Source organism: Ascaphus truei, chromosome 1 (genome assembly GCF_040206685.1).
Source record: "Ascaphus truei isolate aAscTru1 chromosome 1, aAscTru1.hap1, whole genome shotgun sequence".
Classification (NCBI taxonomy): Eukaryota; Metazoa; Chordata; class Amphibia; order Anura; family Ascaphidae; genus Ascaphus; species Ascaphus truei.
In genome coordinates this window covers 525505230-525521709 of record NC_134483.1, presented here as the reverse complement: position 1 = coordinate 525521709, position 16480 = coordinate 525505230, and positions in this window count along the sequence as shown.

The window sequence follows — 16480 nt, the reverse complement described above, 5'->3', positions numbered from 1 at the left end:
TGCTGGCCTGTGGTACCATTCCTGTATTTAAAAAAATAAACATGGCCTACATTTCAATAAATACACCTCACCCCCCCACCAAACACATACAAATAAAAACCGTTATACTTAACCCTGCCAATGTGAAGGGCGTCCTTGTCAGCATAATGCAGGGCCATGTCCTCCGTTGCCAGAAAGCATACATAATAAATACAATCTAATGGCTCCTAACCCCTTAATCACCATAGTGGTTAATAACCACTATAGTAATTAAGGGGTTAACCCAATCTGCCCCTCTACCCACCCAGGAGACCTAACAACACATCCTAAACAACTATACCCATCCTGTACCCATTGATTGTTATAGTAGTACATCATACCCATATAATATGGGCATAAGCTACTATAGCAGTCAATGGTCACCGTAATACAAAACCTGAATGTCCAAAACACTCAAAAATAAAACCTTTACAACAAGCACCTAAACAACTAAACTGTAAAATGTAAACCACTAGCCAACCAATCAATTAAATAAATCCCATCACTAGCCAATCAATTAAATAAATCAGATCACTAGCCCAAAAAATAAATGTAATAGCTAAAATAACTAACCAACACACCAATTAAAGAATCACTAGACAACACCAATTTAAACCAGTAGCCAACAAAATACATAATGAAATAAAAACGAAAAACAAGCTGGAAAAAAATATTCAAGCCAAAACAATTCAAAACAATTTAAGCTAAACAATAAAAATACATAGAAAATATAACAGTCAATAGAAGAAATGCATTTGCCAAAAAATGCATTGGCTATTACTGTATTAATATGTACCCAAAACAGGCACAGATTAATATATTAGCAGTCAATGGGCACTGAAAAGCATAAAAAAAGAAAAATTCAATGAAAAAATGAAAAAAAATCTGTAAAAATAAAAGTACATACAATACATTCAATATTTCTCTTAATTTTAGAAGCATTGGCCCTCTCTTAATCCTGGGGAATCAGGAAGCTCTCGTTCGGTATCGTCACAGAACACAATCCAACGCCATCCATGGTGAAGATCCGGGCCAGGTAACACAATTCTTCTTTCTTTCATCTCCATCCTCTTCTTTTTTCTTTATTTGTGACTATTTCTTTAATTTATTTATCTTCTGTCTTTATCTTCTGTCTTCTGTCTTCATCTGTCAATTTGTTACGCTGTGCTCACCACAAACTAGACGAGACCCCTTTGCTGAGATGGGAATAGGCAACCACCAGCCACAGACATGGGAACCTCATTCGGAATGTAGACTGCTGGCCGAGTCTAGGGCAGGAGAGATCAGAATAAACGTACACTTGCCGGGTCCGATGCAGGAGAGGTCCGAAGCGTAGCAAGTACTATTGCCAAAGTCAGGACTGGAGAAGGGCGGATCGTCAGAGTTCAGTGCCAGGGTCAAGGTAGGAGAGATGCGGATCGTCAACGTTCTAGCCAAGGTCAGGGTTCCAGAGAGAGACAGATCCAAAGGTAGGCTGGGTCAGTACACGGGAGAGCAGAACTAGAACAAGGTAATGAGGCAGGTTAAACAGAGGCAAACACAGAGTAATATGAGTCTATGCTCAGCCAAAGTGCCAGTGGCACAGCTGAGCATAAGTAGCAGGCACTGACCAATCCCCCAGGGGGTGGAGCAGAGGCGTGACCCCCACAGAGTCCAGTGATAGGTTGGATGAGGAAGGCAGCTGACAGTGATGGAGCTAATGAGCTCTTCTTGACCCGTCGCTCGGGAGCATCGCTCGCGTGTCATGTGCATGCATCCGATGCTGATGGCGCACCATGCGTCTGGCATCCAATCCCGTGAAACAGGAACTGCGCCTGAGCAGCACATCAGCGGGGAATGCCGCTTCTATGGGGAGCGCTCTGCGCATACGAGGAGAGATGCGAGAGGGAGGGTGGCAGCGCAGAGGGCTGTCAGCCGGTGTCGGAGCGGACCGCAGGTAAGAGCACGGGACCTGCGAGAGGACGCACGTGGGTCCACGAGTCCTGACACAATCCAATAGCCCCATTTTAAATCTACAATGTTGACACTTTGGGTTCTTGAGCTCAAATGAGCCGTCATGGCCTTAAATATGGCCTGTGACATCACATTTGATTGACAAATGGTTCTGGCGCCTGTGATTGGCTGTGAGAATCATGTGCCTTTTTTTTGTGACGTCATGTAAAGGGACTGAAGCCAGCCAATCAGAATGGCTGTGCTTCATTTCCTTTTAACATGACGTCACCAAATCCAGAATGGCTGCCCTCATGTGGTTCTGCAGCCAATCAGATTGTGAGAACTATAGCCCCAATCTGATTGGTTGTAGTAGACCATGTGACCGAGTAATTTGTGGGGAAAGATGTGATTTCATCCAAAGGGAGTCACATGGTCTATTACAACTCACAAAAGGAGCTAGGACATGGGCATTCAGGTGTGACCCCTCCTGACAAAGTCACATGTTGACGAAACATGTAGGGACCCTGATTGTACAGAAGTCTGATGTCATCACACTTGTGAGTGCCTGAAAGCTGAGGAACAGTTGTATACTGTGTGACTGCTGCTCTTTTACTGCTACATGGTAGCTGAGTCAAGCATTGGAATATGGACTGCAGTTGTTTGCTGGACTCTAGTCTCTTATTTGATATCCTGGAGGTCTGATTACTGGTTACTGGGTGTGGATTCCCTACAGATGAGTACTAAACCATCAGAGAAATTACTGTATCTCTCTAAAGGCGCATGTCCTAGCTCCTTTTGTGAGTGTGCTAATCTACCTCAAATCTTTTTTATTCTAGCAATAAATGTTATACATATTTATACTATGGGGCACGCACTTCTCTGTTCTAATATATATACACACACACACATACAAAAGCAGTTGGGTAGTGCTATAGGGTGTATTGGTGAACTGAATAATAATAAAGGTGAACAATGTGTATAAAAGGAAAATTAAGCCACTAGATAAATGTGTATTAAAATGATAAGTGATAGAATAAATTCAATAAAGTGTGACTATACACATGTGATTTGATTAAATAAATACTGCACCGACACACTTTATTCGAGCAAATACCCAGTATGTACCTGGCAGATACCTGGAATGCGCCGCTCCTCACCTCTGACAAGCCCCGTTGTGTTTGCCTTCCCAGCCTGGGTTCATGCCTGGCTGACGGGCGGCTGATCTGTTAAATGATAATGATTAGGATTTAATAGGCTGCAATGCTTCGCGTGTCTACCAGATGGCATAAATTCATGAATTGTAATGCAGTATATATATATATACTGTGCAGTATTGCAGCCAGCGGGAATAAAATGCTTCAATCCCTGCCTGGAAAATACTTCAATGCACTCGGGCAGAAAACAGTCACAAACCTCAATACACCCAGGTATACCCAAATTCGTGGGACTAGCCGAGCTCGAATAAAGTGTGTCGCCAGTGTACAAAACGTGAATAAGTATTTCAATACAGTTCAGGTTTGTAAAAGTAATGTCCAATGTCCAGTTGATGATCTTGATGGAGCAAACTGCAGCTTCAAAAATAATGTTGCCACATCATAAAAAACCTAAAAGAAAAAAAGAAAAAGCGCAAGCTCCATAGCATAACTCTGTGACACAAATTTAATAAAGTTTTAAAAAAGACAGTCTCTAGGCCCTGCACTCATAAGAGGACAGTGAAACACAGCATGTCAGAACAATAACTCTGTAGAGGTGATGTGACCGATTTGGAGTATAGTGTTAGTCTGGTACCAGTACACAAGGGGTATGTCTTCAAGTTCCGTTAAAGAATTTCTCAAAGTGGGGCAGTCTCTGGTGATCCGAAGCTATAGTAAAAGTCCATGGGATTCCCAATATCATTAGTGCGGGGCCATTTATCCACAACAACTGGCAAACAAACAGGAGCTGACGGGGTTTCAATGCAAATGACCAGGGATGCGCGAGCTCCCCCACATACCTAGCATTATTTCTATGTAACGTACCTAATAACGAGAGGACACAGTCTGGAGGTAAAATGGCCGCGGCTTTGTTTATTAATAATAAACATAATCATAACTGAGGTAGCGTGCTGCCCGTCCGCGCCAGAAAGTGCTCGGTGCTGGGCAATGCAAGAGGGGGCACCCGGAAGTATGTCCCGGTGACCTGCCCCCTCGCTTCAACCTGCTTTACCAGCCACGAGCCCCCTCTGACAGGACAAGCACCTACCCCCCCCAACTTCCGCCACCGATGGGACTGTTTAACCCCCCCTTAAATCAGGCCCGTCCGCCATACCCTCGCTCGCTGCCTCCCGACCCCTTCTGCCAAAACTCGGCTGCCACTTTATTGGGGTGTCTTTCCCGCCGAGGTGCCTCCCCCGCCATATTCTTTACCGAAATTGGCGTTCGCGCCCTCCCCCTTTAACACTTTACTGTCCTTCTTATAACATTTGGACTTGGGGTGCTGGCCCCCGCACCCGGCGCAGCTATGCTGGAAATAACAATTGGGGAATCTGCATTTTGACTCGTTAAATCCCCAGCATATGCCTGACTGGTTTCCAACTGCTCGTCCCCTCCCTGCCGGCCGTGCGAACCATTCGGAACCCTCCTGTGAATTGTTACTGAACGTGTCGCCCTGAAAGCCTGCCCCACGAGAGGTTGAACCTCCTCCCCCGGAAATGTGATCTAAGTATAAGTCGACATCCTTATGGTCCCACGTAACTACCCCTTTATTCTCCTGCATACTTTGCCTGAATTCCACGTCGTATGTCCACCATCCCATTCCTCCATATTTTTGCCCACTACGCCTGCCAATATCCCGAACGCCTGCACCCAGTTACCAATAGTGCGTGGGTACAATCGCCTTTCTACATCATCCTTCCTAGCTTCCCCTTTATTTTTGGATTTCGCTACTGCTTCGTTGTACCCAGGAAGCAACGTCAATAACTCAACATAGTCCCCTGCCCAAATTCTTTCCTTCACCTCGATGCGCGCCCAGAAACCAGGTGACCGCTGTGTACGAGTCACCAAATGCCGCATCCCCTACCCTCTTTGACTTTGACGCTACTGGCACCCCGATCCCTGCCCCTTCCGCTGCTCTTCCTACTGCGCTAGCCGCTGCTGTTACTCCCGCTACCTGCCCTGCCACTACCTGGCTAGCTGCTGATCCTGTGCCCCCTCTAGCGCCTTCCTCCCCTGCCACAGCCTGATCCTGTGTCACCCTAGCTGACGCGCTTGCTGCTCCGGGGTTCGCCCCTGCTGCTGTTCCTCTTTGTGCCTCGCTAGCGTTGCCTACGCCTGCCGCTAGTAACGCTGCCTGAACGGCCTTCTCCACTATGCTGATAATTCTCGCCTCGGCATTGCCCGCCGCCCCCACTACCGAACTCTCCGGTATTGGGGAACCGCGAATGCCTGGCAAGGTAGCCCCCCCTATATGCGTAGCTCTTACGTTTACCCTTTGGTAACCGCCTGTCGGGACTAACCTCAAGGCCCTTGCCCCTCCGAGTTCTGTTTGCAGGCCCGCCAGGGCGCTCCGTCCATTTACGAGTCATGGACGACGTACCAGCGCCGCAAAGCGAGGTCGAACGTGTCCCGACCGGTCCAGCCTTTCCTGTAAGAGAAAACAAGGTTGAACCACCCCCGCAGGATTCATTCATCCTAACCGGAAGCCGCCATCCAGGGCTCCAGCCCACCCCGCATGCGCCCCCTGTGGGCCCCACGTGCTCCTCTCCTCCACCTTGGGCGCCGTTCGCCCCTACCATGGCCTGTCTGTCGATCAGCTCGCGGCCCGACCTGCACCGCTCTCCCCGCGCCCGGCGGTGGGGTCTTCCCTCCGTGTTGGCCTCATCCCTGTGCTCATACCTACGTATATATATACATATACATATGTAGCCCCAGGGTTATTTTTGACTCACTGACCCCCCTCCGCGAGTGCCGAGTGGTCGCGGGTGCCGCCGGAGGCAGTGACGGACCCGCCGGCACTTCGCGAGGGTGGAGCCCAGTGCAGGGAGCGCTCGGGATCCATGGAGCTCCGGCGGCGCACCCGGCTAGCGGGGGCCGCCATGACACACTACGCAAGCGTGCGCGGGATCGCGCATGCGCAGACAGAGGCAAAGCGTCCCGGCAGCCCTTAGGAGATTGCGCGAGGGTAGGGAAGTGGAGGAAAAGGTTGCGGCGGCCAAAAGGCGTTTGCGCATGTGCAGGGCAAGTGCGCACGCGGCCCCAATACTTTAGCAGCCTCCTGGGAACTACAACTCCCAGGAGGCATAGGGAGACAGGCACCAGGTGCCTGATAAGAGCCAATAGGGCTGGAGGATTCCCACACAGGAGAAAGGATACTTTTCGCGGGCTTAGTGTCACGTCAGTCAGGCTGAGGAGCAGGAAGGGGAAGGAAGGGTGCAGGGAGCGAGTGGCTCCTGCACCAGGTAAGGATTCCCAAGTCCCAGGCAGGCCCCAAATCCCTGTTAGGGTAGGGGGTAATTGATAAGGGATGGCCCGAGATAGGGAGCTTGCCCTTAGGTGTGAGAGGGTGCAGGCTTGTCAGTGGATCACGGCTGGTAGTGCAGTGAGCACTGACAAGTAAGCACAGTGTATACAGTGTGTTGCTGTCTGCATGTTGAATGCGTGTGCGGTGTGTTAGTGCTGCATGTTGTTGCTGCAGGTTGTTCCTGCGAGGCTAGTAGTAAGTTAGTTGTTAGTGAGGCTTAGGGGACTAGGAGAGCGAGGGGAGTGGGACAGGTCATACCCCTGCAGGCCCTAGGAGTTTCCCCAAAGCCATCACAGGTTGCGGTACTACAGGGAAGGCCCTAGGTTAGGGTTCCTGTCACGTTAATGCCACCTAGATAGTTAGGGACTCAGCGGCTGCTGCTGTTCCAGTGACGGAGTTCGGACCCACGTTGGGGTCCCCCGGAGAATATCACCAGGATAGGATCAGACGGACGCATCGCACGTCTGACCCTTTGTGAAGATCTTTGCAGGCCCGAGCACCGGAGTGCTCGGCAGGTAACTCTGAATTATAAGTGCACCACCGGGCCCTTAGCTTAACTGTGACTGCGCAGTCACCCACGATCTCCGTAGGAGTGCGGGACATTGGGTGGGGGATTACCGGACACTGGGTGGGAACACCGATATTGTGTGGGTTATACAGTTATAGTATAAGGTTATGTTGTATTATGTTTTCTATGTGCGTTAGTAAAGTATTAGTTATTATCTATACTGTGTATGTGTTTATTAAGTGTCCTGCGAGGAACCACACCCCCGTCGGTGGGAGCCATCGCAGGTGGAGACGCTGCGCTATGTAATTGTGTGACTATTACCCCAGGCTCCCAGCTAGCGGAGGCTCAGATCTCCTGGAGCCGGAGGTGTTATGCAGCGACCAGTAGTCCCTTAGGAAGGTGTTCAGAAAAAGGGCTACACATAATTATTTTTTTTTTGAGACCAACTGCCACCTTCCGTTCGCTTGCCCTCCAGGCTGCCTCCCCTTCCCCACGACCTCTCCCGTGGCGGGCTGTGGCTTTTCCCGCCATCACCACTGACTTACCATTTTGCTTCCCTGTAAGAAACCTGACCGGATGTCGTGCTCCGCCGCTAGGACCGCCTTCGTCGCTTGATGACTGCCATGCCTCGGCGCACATGGCTTCCCGGTCCGCTTGAGCGCTCTCCCGGCTGCTCGACCCTCCTTGGTTGCTTCCGGACCCCTGTGTCAATGCCCGCAATGGCTGGTGCAGCCACCCCTCGTCGTGGTCCTGTGCTTCCACCAAGATCCGCATCATACTGGCCTGTAAAGACATTCCCAAAGCACTGCGTGCCGGTGCTTTGCCTTCCTGCGCAACTGCTGTAATAACAAAATTACACGTTACCCCTTGCCTAACCATTTTTTTTTTAAATTATGTATATATGCCTATATGTATGTGCCTATATATCCAGCGTTAAAGAACCATGAAATACCGTATGGTGAACTGTTTAATATTGACAACATAACGGTGAACTGTTTAATATTGACAACATGATAACATGAAGGTGAACTATTTAATATTGATTGACGTACCGTATATAACATATGCATTACACCACTGGCTCATATAATATTAACGCATGGTGGCTTTCCTGCACCCCCTGCCCCCTCATAACAACCTGAAATAGCCATTTTTTTTATATGACCTGTGCTACTGACGTACTGTATAACACCTATTTTCTCATAGCACCCAGTGAGCTAACCACGTACATACCGCATATCTGGCCCATGTTTTTTAATGACATGCTCTCTAGCCCCACGCGTCTGGCGAATACTTATGCCCTAAGCAAAAACTTGCCCAGTATAAGCAGTTCCCCCCCCACAGGGGGCCTCATGCCCCCACGCAGGCCCTCTTGCCCCCAATGCTCCCCCCCGTGGGCCTTCTTGCCTCCCCAGTGGGCCCTCTTGCCCCCAATGTCCGACTCCCCCCCAGTGGGCCCTCTTGACCCCAATTTCTGCCTCCCCCCCAGTGGGCCCTCTTGCCCCCAATGTCCGCCTCCCACCCAGTGGGCCGATGTCTGCCCCCCCCCCAGTGGGACAATGTCCGCCTCCCCCCCCGGTGGGCCAATGTCTGAATGCCTGCCTCCCCTCCCCCCCCACCGTGGACCCTCTTGCCCCCAATGTCCGCGAGCCCTCTTGCCCAGCACCATTGAAGGGCAGGGGGGGAAAGCTGCGCCACGGAGGAGGCTGCCCTCCCCCACAACCGGAGCATCACATGGGCGCCGGGGGAAGGAGTGTGACGCACAAAAAGCTGCTTCTCCGTGCGGACCGCCGCACTAGAAGCTTGCCTTCTCCCCAGCTCTTCGTTCACCCCCCGCCTTGTGGGGATGAGATGTGTCCTGCGAGGGACCTGCCCCCCCACGCTTTCCCTGATCAGACGCCACGTGGGAGCAGGAGTCCCGGCGGGAACAGCTGCCCGAACCCTCAAAGGAGCACCGGGAGAGGGAGGATGCTCCAACCGCTGTCCCTCCCCTCTTTATCGCCCATAGAGTACCTCTGCAAACCCCACCTCCCCCCCTCGCCGCCCGTTCGCGCAGCGTGGCAATCGTGGGGGAGGGGGAGTCCCAAGGATCGAGTAATTCCCTGTAGTGGCCTAAGCCGTCCCGGGAAGGAGCGCGGCGGACAGCCGCCCATCAAGCACGCTCCGGGTGAGTAGCGTGACCTCTTAGACCCGCCGGCAAAACCCGTACCCCTGCGCATATCCCACGCGACCTCCTTCCCTTGCGCTGAGGCCACGCGTGAGACCCGTGCTGGAAATCCCTTGCCCGCCTGCTCCGTGGAGAACTGGCCTGGCGCCACAACCCCGCAGCTTAGGACCGACCTCCCCAGCCCCATGCTGCGCGCCGCAGATGGAGGATGGGGACGGGCAGCTGCACTATGGGTTCCCTCTCCTCCCTGCATCCCGCCTCCTCCTCACCACAGATTCAAAAATCGTGGCTATACAGGAGGGGGGAGTGCCCAGGATTGACCCCCCTTTTGGGGTCTTACCTTAATGTAACTTGCAGGGGAGAATAGGGACGACCGAATCCTTAGCCAGCCAGGAGCAAGAGGCCGGACCTCCCTCCTGGCTGCCGGCTATATCCCTGCAGCCCCTCCCCCGGCCGCTCTTGCGGCCAATCCGGTTCGGGGAGGCCGAGCCCCCCGATCACCTGCTGTGCCACCCATTCAGGCTAGGGCAGCTTCATTCTCCTCCTCACACTAACTCTGTCTCTCGATAGTGATGTCAACATGTAAAAAACGTCCCAACACCTTTTGTCACATGCATGACTTACTCAGAGGTTGATTGGTACGTGCCCCATTACCCCTTACCTCTTGCCCCTTACCCCTTACCCCATCTGTGTCAGTTATATATACTGTATAAGTAGAAACATACACATGATTTCACATTAATATGTAATCACCTATATTATTCCATGCAGCTTTGCCTTATATTGCCTACCCTATGTATATAATTTACAAATGATTTGCCAGTTCACACATAGGAAATAAAGGGATAAAACTAAAGTGTGCGATAAATAATTTACAAAGATCTTCAGTTGACCCCATTCCCATAATTATCGGAAATGAAACAAATGCATATTTTGACTCATATTCATTATTTTGCCGATATTTACTGGTAGAAATATCACAGTGCCTGCAATAAAAAATTACATATTTCTTGTGGTGCAATGGTACTGCCTGCCAGTTAATATTTTTCACTTATTTTTGGAGATACAGATGCAGCGGCCGTTATTCGAAGACTTCACGTGTTGTATACCTCGTAAAACCCATGTCATGGCGTGTGATTTCTTCCAACCGTACCGCCTTTAGATGTGAGTGCAGAAAATGCATTTTAGTGTTCTGGTATTTAAACATCTGAAATTGGCACAGTAGCACAGTACTGTATACATTACAATTCATTCATTTCATTGCATTTCATTGCACACAAAGAAACAGAATCCATGAAATTCGAACAAAGCAACCGCGATAAACATGTGTGCCTGGTGGGATTGGCTGCGTTAATGCCGCGTGGAATACAGCAGAGCACACGAAAATGGCTAAGTGATTTGTTCCAATAATGGCCGCTGAATCTGTAATATCACATTTTTTGCTTAATATATCTGGGCCATGATGTCTATCCTGTTTCTCATAGTAAGTTCTGCGTTATAGCTCTTTTATGAGCCATATGCTTAAAACAAATTGTTTATGTAATTCATCTGAAATAATGCAATATCATAGGGAGAGTGATAGTATAAAAGTTTGTTTGATCTTGCAAAATAGTTCACTCTTCAGAGACAGATGAAATGTTCCTATATAGCCCAACCAGATTCTCATTTGCTGTTATTAACCCCAAACCCCTTTCCAAAGAAATCACCTCCACCTTTTTTTTATGCCGTGTAGAATCCTGAAACCATAGCAAAGTTGCCCTTTACTTAGTAATGCTATTTCAGACAATGTAATAAATGTACAAATAAAAAAGTGACCAAACCATAATTTTCACAGTCATTATTTATTTAGCCATTGTAAGTAGGTGAACTGAATAAATAAAATAAAAAAGCTGCACAGTGTATCCTTTGTGCAAAACAATTCTATTTTTTTGTTTACCAAAGTAAAACTCCAAATATTACGGTCACATCTATATTTGTACATCTGTTTAATTCCCATCTGCATTATTCATACAGTTTTGGCATGAGTTATGAGCTATGAATAGAGAGAGAATGATGGAACATTTCTTACATGTCTGTGATTTACTACAGTAAATATCCCTTTTTCTTAAGCTGTATTTTATAAATAGGATACAACCAAAGTGACGACCTATGCCTTTCTACCTAATACAGTTAGTTGGTTAAAACTTAAAGGGTTAAATTCAGGGTGCAAGTAGGAAATTGTAGCAATAATACAATAAGAACCAAGGATGGTCCAAAAGAATCCTACGATAAGCACTCACTGTGGGTATCAAAGTGGTGACCATATAAGCCCTTAAAGTATAAATAACCTTGATCACTTTTAGTGATTACGGGTAAATGACTTCACTAATACACAACCTCCTATATAGATCATGTAGGATATAGACGAACACTAATAAAGTTTTAATTATACCAATGTTTAAAAATTAATGGAATATATACCTAAGTAATAAAAAAACCTCCATGAACAAAGGGAATAGGTGGTTAACCAAAGCTAAATGTAGTGTGAGCCTGATAGGCATACACCAGCATAAACCATGCAAAATAAACACCTTTGCTTTCTCAGCCAAACCCATACAGTATTTCAGACTCAGGATGCAACTCACAATATTGTAAGGTGCCTCACATGTGCTAATTAAGCTGGCTGGGCTGAACTTAATTCAGTCAGGTGACTTGTTAGAGCTATATAACTAAAAGCAAAGCAGCCTTATGCTGTCATGCGGCCCGATTTTAAAGCAGGCCATAGTTATAGTAGCCCATTTTAAGTAGCATGCAGTGCTGAGGTTTAAAAGGGGGTTAAAAAGGAGTGGACAACCCAACACCTACTGGCCCTGATTCCTGAATTTGAACTACGCTGGAAAGAAGGATATTATCTATCCCATACTGCACATCTCAGCATTTAACTATTACTGTGATGCCACATTTGTTATATATATTTGCTATGACCTCACTTCTTCTCAAATGATGCACTTCTTTCTACCAGCCTCATTACATCTCTAACTCTATTCATATATCTCCATCTCTCCTTCCTTCACCACTTCTCAGTTCACATGAACTCCTTTCTTACCTGCGCCTTCTGACACTGAAAGATATAGCCCAAGCACTAAAACCCACCCCAACAAATCATCCTCACACATTCTCTTTCTATCCATGCTTCTCCTCTTTGCTTCTGGGGATATCTCTCCCAATCCTTGTTCCTGCATTCTCTCTCCCTCACCTCTCACATGCAACGTCTACTCCTTCTGGTGCCAAACTCTATAACCACATTTCCATCCCCTGTCACCCTCCCACCTCTCTCCCATTATCCTGGGCCCTTTGGAATGCTCGCACCCGCTCTAACAAGTTCATTTCTGTGCATGACTTCTTTTTCTCTCACTCTGCTCCTCTTTGCTACAGGTATAACTGAGATTTGGCTCACTCAGTCTGACTGCTCTGGAAGCTGCCCTCTCTTATGTTAGCCTTTCTTTCTCCCACACTCCACGCCCTGATGACAGGGGTGGAGGCATGGGGCTCATCCTCTCCTCTCTCTGCCGCAACCGTACTCTTCCTATTCCTCCCTCTTTTTTGCTTTTCCCTCCTGTGAAACTCACACTGTCTAGATCTTCTCTCCACCTACCTCTACTCATCCCCCTTCTGCTTTTCTCTCTCACTTTGAATCCTGGCACTCTTTATTTATTTCATCAGACTCCCCTGTTCTTCTCCTTTGGGACTTCAGCTGCCACACTGATGACCCCTCTTTCCCTTGGGATTCCCGCTTTCTCTCTCTAACCTCTTCTTTTGGCCTTCAACAGTGGACTGAAGTCAGCACTCACAAGGATGGCAACTACCTAGACCTGGTTTTCACTAAACACTTTTCTCTCTCTGATTTCTCCATCTCCCCCTTTCCTCTCTCTGACCATCACCTCATCTCATTTTCTCTCTCGCTTCTCCCCTTCTCCATCTCCCCCTCGTTTCTGCAGAGACCTGCACTCTATTAACCTACCAGATTTTGATTCCACTTTACGCACCTCCCTCTTCTCTCTCAGCCCTGCTCCAGACCCTCACAAACTAATCAGGAACTACAACTCTGCCCTGTCCTCCTCTCTTGATCTACATGCACTCTTTGTTTCTGCTCTCACCCTTCTAACCCCAGACCCTGGCTAAATACCCACCCGCGATGATGTGTTCCTGCACTCTTTCCACTGAATGCCTCTGGAGGAAATTGCACACTCTTGCAGACTTCCTTCACTCCAAATTTATGCTATCCTATTTCAATTCTGCCCTCTCTCAGGCTCAACAAACCTACTTTTCTTCACTAATCAACATGCACAAGTCTGACCCATGCTGACTCTTCTCAGTTTTTGACTCCCTACTATGTATAAACGTAGAGATTGACGCTCATACAAGTGTATAGACTCACAAACTGTATTACAGCATATAGGTAGATAGGAACTTCCATAAATAATTCCAGCAATTATATAATACTAGGTTAAGGGGGGACATGAACATGGGACCTAGCGGTCAGTCAGCGCGACTACCGCAGATATGGTTTACCCTGCTTACCCCCCTTACCATATACACTTCCCTAAATAGGGACCAAGGTAACATAGAATGAGGGCTACTGCCCATTACCTTTCCATTAAGTGTATAGGAATACGAAATCCATCCAGGCGAAGTTCCACTGCGTGCAATCCTGATCAGGGAAATCAGAGTGTAGGGAAGCAAGGAGCACAGCTGAAGTAGAAATCTGCAGGGAGAGTCCTGTAGAAAAAATGAATAAGGGGCACAACTCCGTGCTAAAACTGAGGGTGATTTATTGGATAATTGCACAGGGACAGAAACACAGCCCACACACCGACATGTTTCGTCCCACGGGACTTTATCAAGGTGTACCACATCACTATACCTCCTTACCTTTAATACACCCATTTCGCGCCAAAATCGCCCAACCGAGTACACTGCGCATGCGCGCCGGCGACGCGTCGCATCTCCGTGACATCGCCTCCCCTCTGGCACTAGTCCTGGAGTCAGAGACCACGTCACTGGGATGCGTCCGTTTCCACCCTGGAACGCATGCCAGCTGTGCTCCTATTGGGCGGAGGCGGAAGAGGGATGAAAATTACATTTTTTTACATTTTTTTACACTCAACAACTTTATTAGTATTAAAAAAAAGAGACAAACATATTTTGCCCATAGCTAAACTTTGCAAACAGACACATTGCTAGTTTAGTTTAGGGTTGCATTAAAAACAAATGCTAATCACATTGAATAACCTTTGATAAAATAAAAATAAAAAGAGAGAAGATATTTTAAACAGTCACAAAACTACATTTAGACTACGATCATTTTAGAAGGTTATATTCTAATCTAAGTAGATAAGTTTATACAAAAATGCTATAATATGATTATTTGTATCAAGTACTAACTTTATCCATACACTTGAATTATGTAGTCAGAGTATAGACTGAATCTATGTGATTGGCTGTATCATTGGATTTTATATGGGGGAATAGAAACACTTAATCATTAAAAGAGTTGATTATTGAGAATTTTTTCAAATGTGTATATATTGATTTTCTCTTATTCATAACCCATATATTGATGGCACAGAAGGACATAGAACAATTTTATTGTCAAAAAGTATACTTATATTCTAATATTCTAAACAATTAATAAATGAATAGTGGCATCATAAAGGACCCTCCTCCACTATAGAAAGTGGGAAAGGTCCCAATCGATATTCATACCGTGAGGCACCCTGGTTCTTAATGTGAAGATCCAGAATGCCTCACGTTGATCAAGCTTTTTAACTCTATCACCCCCTCTGGGTGACATCTGAATGGACTCAATACCTTGAAATTTAAAGTTTTTTAGTCCACCTTTGCTGCAGTTGGTGAAGTGTTTAGGGACAGGATGGTCCAGGTTCCCTTTGGAGATCAATCGGATATGCTCCATTATTCGCACTTTAAGGTTCCTAATGGTTCTTCCAACATATTGGCTGCCGCACCCGCAAGTGATGAGGTAGACAATATATGTGGATTTGCAGTTGATAAATGATCTAGTGGCATGAGATTTTCCAGTTTGACTGGATAAACATTTGTTTGATTTATTGATATAGCCACAGATTTTGCAATTCCCACAAGGGAAAGAACCATTAGGAACTGTATTACAATGTGTCGTTTGTGAGGAGACGAGACTTGGGGTCAGAGAATTCGCAACCGTCTTGGCCTTCCTATAAACAATATTAGGACCTCCAGTAACATATTGTTTTAATGTAGGGTCCAGGGAGAGTACCGACCAATGTTTTTTAAGGATATATCTGACTTGTTCAGCTTGAGAGCTAAATGAGGTAATAAACAGGGGTGTATCATTAAATCTTAAGCCTCTCTTTGAGCGGTGGAATAGTTCTGATCTATTGGTAGATGAGACCTCCTCAATTGCCCTATTTAAATCATCTGGTTTGTAGCCCCGTTGCACAAAACGATCAAACATTTCTTTTACACGTTCATTATAGTCTTCCTCATTGGAACAATTGCGCTGTAGGCGAATGAATTGGCCCTTCGGGATACCTTTCAGGAGGGGCCCTGGATGACAGCTGTTGGCACGTAGGAAAGTATTCCGTGAATTAGATTTGCGATAAATGTCGGATTGAATAGATAAATTCATATCAATGTATAAGTATAAATCTAAATAGTGAATGTGATGGTGATTATATGTGTACGTGAAATTGAGGTTGTAAATATTAATATTTAAAGTGTTAATAAAAGATAAAAGTGAAGTGACATCACCCTCCCAAATGAAAATGAGATCGTCGATAAAACGTTTGTAAAAGAAAATGTGCTCCCTAAATTTGTTCCCATCTCCAAACACGTGGACAGACTCCCACCACCCCATGAAGAGGTTGGCGTAACTGGGAGCGAAGCTCGTTCCCATGGCTGTACCACGTGTTTGGAGATAGTGAACCCCATCAAACAAAAAATAATTGTGCGTTAATAAAAAGTGAATAGAATCTAATAAAAATGTTGTCTGTGCTGGTGACATATCTGTGCGGGAAAGAAAATGACCAACAGCTGATAATCCATGCTCATGTGTAATCATTGTGTACAAGGACGTCACGTCCAGAGTAACTCAGATCATATTAGGTTTCCATACAATGTGATCAATATATGTCAGGAGGTCTCCACTATCAAGTATGAAAGAGGGTAGAGACTTCACAATCGGTTGTAGAAACCGGTCGACATAGCGTGAGACACCATCTACCAAAGATCCAATACTGGATATTATAGGCCTCCCCGGAGGGTGGATCAAAGTTTTATGAATCTTCGGGAGATGGTGAAACACTGCAACAGTCGGGGTAGCA